Source organism: Chiloscyllium punctatum, chromosome 3 (genome assembly GCF_047496795.1).
Source record: "Chiloscyllium punctatum isolate Juve2018m chromosome 3, sChiPun1.3, whole genome shotgun sequence".
In the NCBI taxonomy this organism is placed as follows: Eukaryota; Metazoa; Chordata; class Chondrichthyes; order Orectolobiformes; family Hemiscylliidae; genus Chiloscyllium; species Chiloscyllium punctatum.
In genome coordinates this window covers 11,115,449-11,125,180 of record NC_092741.1, presented here as the reverse complement: position 1 = coordinate 11,125,180, position 9,732 = coordinate 11,115,449, and positions in this window count along the sequence as shown.

Here is a 9,732-nt window from a genome sequence, read left to right as displayed (position 1 = left end):
TGTTCTTGAATGCCTCAGTTGAACCTGCCTCCACCACATTTCTAGGTAGTGCCTTCCAGACTCTCAACTAATCACTTTTTCTCTCCCGTTAGCTTTGCTCCATTTACACAAAACTCTGAATCTATGCCCTCTAATTATTGTGCCTTATATGAGTAGGAACAGCTTCTGCCTATCTATCCAGCATGCTCATGATTTTGTGAAGCTCCATCAAACTTATTCTGTGTTGCAACATTTAAGAGGCATCTGGATGGGTATATGAATAGGAAGGGTTTGGAGGGATATGGGCCAGATGCTGGCAGGTGGGAATAAATTGGGTTGGGATAGCTGGTCGGCATGGATGGGTTGGACTGAAGGGTCTGTTTCCATGCTGTACATCTCTATGACTCTATGACTTTGATTCTAAGAGTTCCAATTTCTTCAATTTATTGTCGTAACTGGAACCATTCTTGTAAATCACTTATGCACTCGCTCCACTGTTTTCACATCTTTCATACAATGTGGCATCCACAACTGTATTCAGTTCTCATGCTGAGGTCTGTCAAGTATCTTGTACAAGGGCAACATCACATCTTTGCTCTTCTACTTTCCATGGTATTAAAACAGAGAACACACTTTTCTTTAACTGCTCTGTCCATCTGCCCTTCCATCTTCAATGATCTGTGCATGTATACACCAAGATCTTTCTGCTCCTGTACCCCCATTAGAATTGTGACCCCTAGTTTATGTTGTCTTCTGATCAACGTACATCACCTCACACTTCTGCCCCCTAATTGTCCACTCCATCAACTTGTCAATATTCTTTTGGAGTTCCACACTCCTCAGTTTACAATTCTTCCAAGTGTCATACCTTGTGCAAACTTGGGGAAATGGTCCAAGATCCAAATCGTTAATATATATCAGGAAAACCAAAGGGCTAACACTGATACTAATCCTGATGAGCTCCACTAACATTCGTCCAGCCCCCCAAAAAAATCCATAAACCATTACTGTTTCTTTTCTGTCACTCAGCCAATTTTGTATGCATATTGCTACTGTGCCTTTTATACTGTGATCTATAACCTTCCTCAGGCTGACTTAGAACTTTCTCACAAGTCTGTGTGTAGCACTGTATCAAACACCTTCTGGAAATTCATGTATACCACATCAACAATGTTACCTCTTTCCAAAAATCCCCAGCAAGTTAGTTAAATATGATTTCCCCTTTACAAATCTGTGCTGGGCAAACATCTTGGGCTGATGCATATTCAAAGAGGTATCTCAAGGAAATGTCTGATATTATCTGTGTGTGAATGTATGACTGTATCCCAGAAACCTGGGTATGTCCTGTTCTCTTGACAGGACTGAACTACTAGAAGTAGCAATACTGGTGTATAAGTGTGAGGGAGTTATACTAGGAGCTCTTAACATTAACACCTGACCCCATGAAGTCTCATGTCAAACATGGGCAAGGGAACCTTCTGCTGATGACCACCACCTGCAAACCCCTCAGTTGATGAATCAGTGCTCCTCCAATTTCAACCAATTGGAGTATGGCAAGGGAAGAGAATATAGGGAGCTTCAATGTCCATCACTAAACATGGCTTTGCAATGCCACTACTGACTGATCCCTTTGAGTCCTAAAGGACATAGCTGCTAGACTGGCTCTGCAGTAAGTCATGAGGTAACCACCAGGAGAGAAAGACCTGAACCGTATTAATCTGCCTGTCACATGTGCATCTGTCCAAAATGGTCTCGGTAAGAGGGACCACAGTCCCGTCTTAACGCTGACAATATGCTCCCTGTTGTACATAGTCAGTTTACAATACAATAAAAACCCATTTGTGCTCACCTCTCTAAACCCACTTTTCAGCATCCTGTTATATTATGGCATTTCAAATACTTACTAAATGTTTTGATGATTTCTGTCTCCACCTCCCTCTGAATGAAAAAATACTTGCTTCAATTCTCCCAAAACCTTCTGCTCTTTACCTTAAATCTATATCCCTTTGTTATTAACCCCCACATAAAAGGAAAGTTTCTTCCCACCTGTTATTTAGAATGTAGATGTCACTCTCTGCTTATTGTTCCACCCTAGATGCCCTGGAGAAGCTGAGCTGCCTTCTTAAAGCACTGCAACCCATGTGTTGCAGGTAGACCCACAGTGCTGTTCGGGAGGGGCTTCCAGGATTTTGACCAAATAATAAAGAAGAAACAGTGCTGTATTTCCCAGTTAGGGTGGTGAAGACAGTTGGAGGGTACTGGTGGTGATGTTCCCATGTATCTGCTGCCTTTGTTCCATCACACTTCTGACTTGTGCCTTGTAGACATTGGCTAGGCTCTGGGGAATCAGGAAGGTTGCTCAAAGATTCATAGCTTCTGCCTTGTTGTCGTAGCCACTTTTTATTTGGCTTATCCAGTTCAGTTTCTGGTCAACGGTAACCCCCCAAGATGTTGATAGTGGGGAATTTAGTGATGGTAATGCCATTGAACTTCAAGGACAATGGTTATTGCCTGGCATTTGTGGTATGAATGTTATTTGCCACTTGTCAGATGAAACCTGATTATTATTGAGGTCTCAATTCATTTGAGCATGGATTAATTCAGTATGAGAAGGCAGTTGGACCTGGTTGAGGTACACAAAAGGGATAATAGGTAGATGGGTCAGTGGATGAAGAGTGTAGGAGGGTATGTCAGGAGCAGCATGAGGCATGCATGAAAACAAGGTGCAAACGAACGGAGTGTCAACTCTTAATAATGATACACAATAATACTCATTTATTTGACAAATAAAAATAAAGTATACTATAAACTAATGATAAACTCTACGATCTATCTTATCCTTTAACTTTGTACGATCGTATACCCCCACACTGGACCTTGGGCGGGCTCCATGTGGGAGTGTCTTCTCTTTCAGTGGTTATTCTTGAGTTACTGCATTGAAGGGGTGATTCTTATCCTTCTGTGTCTTGGTGCCCTTTTTGGAGGGTCTTGAGGATCTGCCAATGGATTGACAGGTCCGATTACCCTGCTCAGTCATAACCAGGTGTTGGCATATTGATAGCAGGGTGGCCCTTAGTTGTCCATTATGGTAGGTGCTGTGTGCAAGTTGCCTCATCCAAAAAGAGCACTATGCACCTCTGTGTCTGATGAATGACTCGATACTCCCGATTATCCTAAGGATAACATTCCATTTTTCCATTCAAACCTAAATTTGGGTGTGTAATGTAGGGTCTACAGCTCCCAGCTTTGTTTACAGACTGTTTGTGGGCAGCTGCAGCTTGTTTGAATTCTGCAGCAGGTGGATTGATACAGTCACTTTAGTCAAGGCTAGCTTCCATTTTCTAGCATGCTTTAGTTTATGGCCACTTTACCAAAGTTATTCATAAATTTATTTTGGGTGGCTGGTCTGTTTACTTCCTTCCTCAGTCAGATCCAAGGGCCCAAAGACACCTTCCAGGTGAAGCAGTGCTTTACCTGCACTTCACACAATCTCCATTAGAGTGATGAACTAATACCCTTCTTCGACTGACTGAACTGGTCCTCACTCTGAACAACTTCTCTTTCCAATCCTCCCACTTCCTCCAAACCAAAAGGATGGGCACCCACATGGGCCCCAACTATGCCTGCCTCTTCATAGGATATGTGGAACAGTCCATCTTCCACAGCTACACTGGCACCCCCCCCCCCCACGAGGTTGAACAGTTCATCCACTTTACCAACACCTTCCACTCCGACCTCAAAGTCACCTGGATCATCTCAGATTCCTCCCTCCCCTTCCTAGACCTTTCCATTTCTATCTCGGACCGACCGAATCAACACGGACATATACTATAAACCAACCGACTCCCACAGCTACCTAGACTACACCACCTCCCACTCTGCCCCCTGTAAAAACACCATCCCATATTCCCAATTCCTTCGTCTGCACCACATCTGCTCCCAGGAGGACCAGTTCCAATACCGTACAACCGAGATGGCCTCCTTCTTCAAAGATTGCAATTTCCCCCCAGACGTGATCAACAATGCCCTCCACCGCATCTCCTCCACTTCCCGCTCCTCTGCCCTTGAGCCCCACCCCTCCAATCGCCACCAGGCCAGAACCCCACTGGTCCTCACCTACCACCCGACAAACCTCCATATACAGCGTATCATCCGTCGTCATTTCCGCCACCTCCAAACGGACCCCACCACCAGGGATATATTTCCCTCCCCTCCCCTATCAGCGTTCTGAAAAGACCACTCCCTCCGTGACTCCCTCGTCAGGTCCATACCCCCCACCAACCCAACCTCCACTCCCGGCACCTTCCCCTGCAACCGCAAGAAATGCAAAACTTGCACCCACACCCCCCCCCCTTACTTCCCTCCAAGGCCCCAAGGGATCCTTCCATATCGTCACAAATTCACCTGCACCTCCACACACATCATTTATTGCATCCGCTGCACACGATGTGGCCTCCTCTATATCGGGGCGACAGGCCGCCTACTTGCGAAACGTTTCAGAAAAAACCTCTGGGACACCTGGACCAACCAACCCAACCACCCAGTGTCTCAACACCAACTCCCCCTCCCACTCCACCAAGGACATGCAGGTCCTTGGACTCCTCCATCGCCAGACCATAGCAACACGACAGTTGGAGGAAGAGCGCCTCATCTTCCACCTAGGAACCCTCCAACCACAAGGGATGAACGCACATTTCTCCAGTTTCCTCATTTCCCTCCCCCCACCTTGTCTCAGTCAAATCCCTCGAACTCAGCACCACCTTCCTAACCTCTCCGCCTCCGCCCCCACCCCCACTCCAGCCTATCACCCTCACCTTGACCTCCTTCCACCTATTGCATTTCCAACACCCCTCCCCCAAGTCCCTCCTCCCTACTTTTTATCTTAGCCTGCTGGACACACTTTCCTCATTCCTGAAGAAGGGTTGATGCCCGAAACGTCGATTTTCCAGTTCCTTGGATGTTGCCTGACCTGCTGCGCTTTTCCAACAACACTTTCAGCTCTGATCTCCAGCATCTGCAGTCCTCACTTTCCCCTCTTCACACAATCTAGTTGACTGCATTTGCAGAACACCTACATTTTGTCCACTTCCAGTTGCATGCCACTTCAACACACCTGTTCCCTAACCAATATCTCCATCTCAGGCTTGCTGCAATGCTCCAGCAAAGCACAGCACAAGTGGGAAGCACAGCACAAGTGGGAAGAACAGCATGTCACTTTCCGCAGCTGTCTGGACTCAATATCAAGTTCAATCACTTTAGGGCTTGAGCTCTCCAATGTCATTACCCCAACACCTCCAAACCAGGCTTTGTTAACACAGTCTGTTATTACACACAATCCATTGTTAGACACCAATAGTCCCCATTAACAGCTATTCACCTTCCTAGCAAGTTCATCATCCACTCCAGGGAAAACAGCCCCAGCCTATTCAGCCTCTCCCTAAAGCTCAAATCCTCCAACCATGGCAACATCCTTGTAAATCTCTTCTGAATCCTTTCACGTTTCACAACATCTTTTCAATAGGAAGACCAAAATTGCACACAATATTCCAAAAATGGCCCAACCAATGTCCTGTGCAGCTGCAAAATGACCTCCCAACTCCTATAGTGAATGCTTTGACCAATAGGGGAAAGTATACCAAACGCCTTTTTCATCATCCTATCTACCCGTGACTCCACTTTAAATGAACTATGAACCTACACTCCAAGGCCTCTTTGTTCAGCAACACTCCCTAGGACCTTAGCATTAAGTTTATAAGTCCTGCGCTGATTTGCCTTTCAATGCAGCACCTCACATTTATCTAAACTAAACTCCATCTGCCACTCCTCAACCTGTTGGCCCATCTGATCAGGATCCAGTTGTACTCCAAGGTAACCTTTTTCACTACACCTCTAATTTTGGTGTAATCTGCAAACTTACTAACTAAACCTCCTACGTTCACATTCCAAATCATATATATAAAATGGCAAAAAGCAATGGACTCAGCACCAATCCTCATGGCACGCCACTGGTCACAGATCTCCAATCTGAAAGGCAACCCTCCATCACCATCCTCTATCTTTACCTTCGAGCCATTCTGTATCCAAATGGCTAGTCCTCCCAGTATTCCATGAAATCTAACCAGTCTCCCATGGGGAACCTTGTTGGAGTCCATATAGATCACATCCACCTCTCTGTCCTCATCAATCCTCTTCATTACTCTTCAAAAAACTAAATCAAGTTCGTGATAGATGATTTCCCACGCACAAAGCTATGTTGACTAGCCCTAATCAGTCCTTGCATTTCCATATGCATGTAAATTCTGTCCCTCAGGATTCCCTGCAACAACTTGCCCACCACCGATGTCAAGCTCACTGATCTATAGTTCCCTGGCTTATCCTTAACAGTGGCACCACATCAGCCAACCTCCAGACTTGCAGCACCTCACCTGTGACTATTGATGATCCAAATACCTCAGCAAGAGGCCCAATCACTTCCCTAGCTTTCCACAAAGTTCTAGGGTACACCTGGGGATTTATCCACTTCTGCATCAATGACAATTTGCAAATCTTCAGCCAGAGGTACTGAGTGAATGATCCAATTCAGCCTCCTCCAGAGGTCCCCGGCATCATAGATGCCGATCTAGAACCCAATTTGATTCATTCTAGGAATGGCTACAGGCTCTGACAATATTTCTGTAAAAATAAGGAAGACTTGTACAGTCTGTTGTCCAGTGGCAATGTAGAAAATTATCGAGTGATGCCCTGTACACAAAAGAAAGACAAATCCAATCCAGCCAATACTCTTTATTCTCAGTAAGGCAATGGATAGGTCATCCACAGTGCTATCAAGCAGCACCTGCTCAGTGATGCCCAGTTTGGGTTCCACCAGGGCCATTCAGCACTTTGCCCTTGATAAGCCTTAGGTCATATACATCTTCAAGAGCAGGTCACAGGGTTGGATTTCTGTGATAACTCACCTCTCAACTCAATTGTAGAATCTCTACAGTGCATTTACAAGCCAGTCAACCCATTAAATCTGCACTGACTCTCCAAAAAGCATCCCATATAATCCTGCATTTACCATGGCTAACCCACCTAGATTACATGTTTCCACACACAAGGCAATTTAACACAGTCAATCCACCTAACTTGCACATCTTTGGACTGTAGGAGGAAACCAGAGCACCAGTGGACTCCACACAAGTTACGCAAGGCGGGAATTGAACACCAGTTGCTGGTGCAATAAAGTAGCAGTGTTAATTACTGTGCCACCGCGGTTACCCCTCTCCAAAGTTTATTCATTATCTTCGGGGCACAAGTCAGGAGTGCAATGGCATATTTCTGGCTTGGCTGGACAAGTGCAGCACAAACAACTTTCAAGAAGCTTGATACCCGTCCAGGAGAAAGCAGCTGCTTGATTGGCACATCAGAAAACATTCAATGCCTCCTCCACTGCTGCTACTGGTGTCACTGCGTTCCATCTGTAACAGGTACTGCCGACATTTACCAAGGCTCCTTGGACAGCATGTTCCAAACCCATGACCACCATCAACTAGAAAGATAATAAGCAATGAATGTATAAGTATCCTCCAAGTTCCTACCAGTATCAGTTCTGACCCCGATTTGGAACTGTGTCATTGATCCTTCAGTGTCACTTGTTCAAAATCCTGGAACATCCTCTCTAACTGCATCTTGGATGTACCTTCACAAAATGGACTATGACTCAACATACTGCACTCTCAAGGACAACCAAGAATGGGCAACAAATTCTTGTTTAGTCAGCAAGTCAATATTACTAAGTGAGCTTAAAAAAAAGTTATATTGTGGTCCAGCAGCAACATCTTCTGTTATCAAGAGCGCTTCTTCAGTGTAGTGTGGGTGCACTGGCCACTAAGTAGTTTGGCATCGTTCCAGCCAGACAGCAAATAAGTGAATCTGTGCAACACATTAGTTCACTCAGCAGGTGGAGCCCTGGTCATCATTTGTTACTTTTGGCAACACCTCCAGTTATTAACCTTATGGCTGCTGGGAAAAATTTTAAAAGTTGCAGGTTTGGGAAACAACAGTCTGCATGTTTCAAGTCTTTATTCTATGGGAAGAATCAAATGTGATAAAAATGTGGAAAGGAGTCCCATCTTTCTCACTGATGCCCTTTAGGAAAGGAAACTGTCAGGAGAAAGTGAGGGCTGGAGATCAGAGTCAGAGTCAAAGAGTGTGGTGCTGGAAAAGCACAGCATCAGAGAAGCAGGAGAGCCAATGTTTTGGGCATAAGCTCTTCATCAGGAAACGGTCATCCTTGTGTGGTCTGGCCTCCATATGACTCCAGATCCACAAAATGGTTGAGTCTTAATTGCCAGAGGGTCATTAGGGATAGACAATAAGTGCTAGACTAGCCAGTGATGCCTTCATCCCATGAATGAGTAAGAAAAATTCTACAACCCAACAGATAAACCTATACCACAATCCCTGTAAGGGCAATATTTCGGTATAGCACTGAGGCCAGTTGTCTCCATTATTCTTGTCAAGATTAACAATCCAGACCAGAGATTAAACCTAGAATACTTTGCTGTAGAGAAGAGCCAGGACTTTGCAATCTCGTTAGCTCTGACCCTTCCTAATGTTAGGCAAAAGTGAGGACTGGAGATTAGAGTCAAGATTAGAGTGGTGCTGGAAATGCACAGCAGGTCAAGCAGCACCCGAGAAGCAGGAAAATCAACATTTTGGGCAGGAGCCGTTTATCAGGAATGGTGATCAAGAAGTCCTGCCCAAAACGTCGATTTTCCTGCTCGGATGCTGCCTGGCCTGCTGTGCATCCCCTTCCTAATATTCTCTATTGTATAAAGAATTGTATACTTGAGCCAGAAATAGTGACAAGTCATACCCTTTGATCCCCACCTTCTCTCAAAGATGAGCAAAAGCCAGAAGTTCAGTAAGATGCAGTACTCTTTTTTTATTGAGATTTGAGAAACAGGGGTACAAATCATCCTTTTATTTCCTCCTGTTTTTGAAGCATCACGTGCATCGCAGTGGTGAGGCATAAAGTGGGTGTTCTCAAACCTAATACAACAGGAACTGAAATATTGGAAGCAGTTAACATATTCTAACAACAATTACAATGTTTAAAAAGCTCTAACCTTTATCAAATAATTAAATGATTTAAAATAATCTAAAATGAAAAATAAATAAGCATAAAATACAGGCTGGATATTAGATTGTGTAATGGATTAACAAAAACGAACGCAGAAAGGATATAGTTAGCTCAAAACAAGTACTTTTTAGTTGAATGTTGTTCCTAGGATTTAAAGGCAAAGAAAATTGCCATAACCAACTTGCTTTCATGTGTGATACACACCTTGTGTCATACTCCTCCCTCATTCTTTGTGTCATGTGTAACTGAAACCAATACTTTACCCAGTGATGAGAGGTTCAAAAGGCTCTCTCCATTCAGAATTTGAAGCTATACACTGACCAGAAGAATGTTGATACAAGCCCTCGCTCACTACCCCCAGCACTACACTTCAGAGATCTCAGTTACAACAGCTTGTTCCATATTGCAAGTTTCAAAAATGAGACCAAAATGAGAAACACTCCCAAACAAGGACACAGCTGAAAAGCCAGACAATGTGTACGCTTTTTGATATTTCAGTATCATGCCCATTGCAAACATTCACATAAATACCAAAAGCTCTAGATAACTGGCTCCACTATAGCTGTGCTGAACAGAAGGATCTTTGTTTTAAAACAGGTTTCCTGCCTACCACACATTCTTTTTTG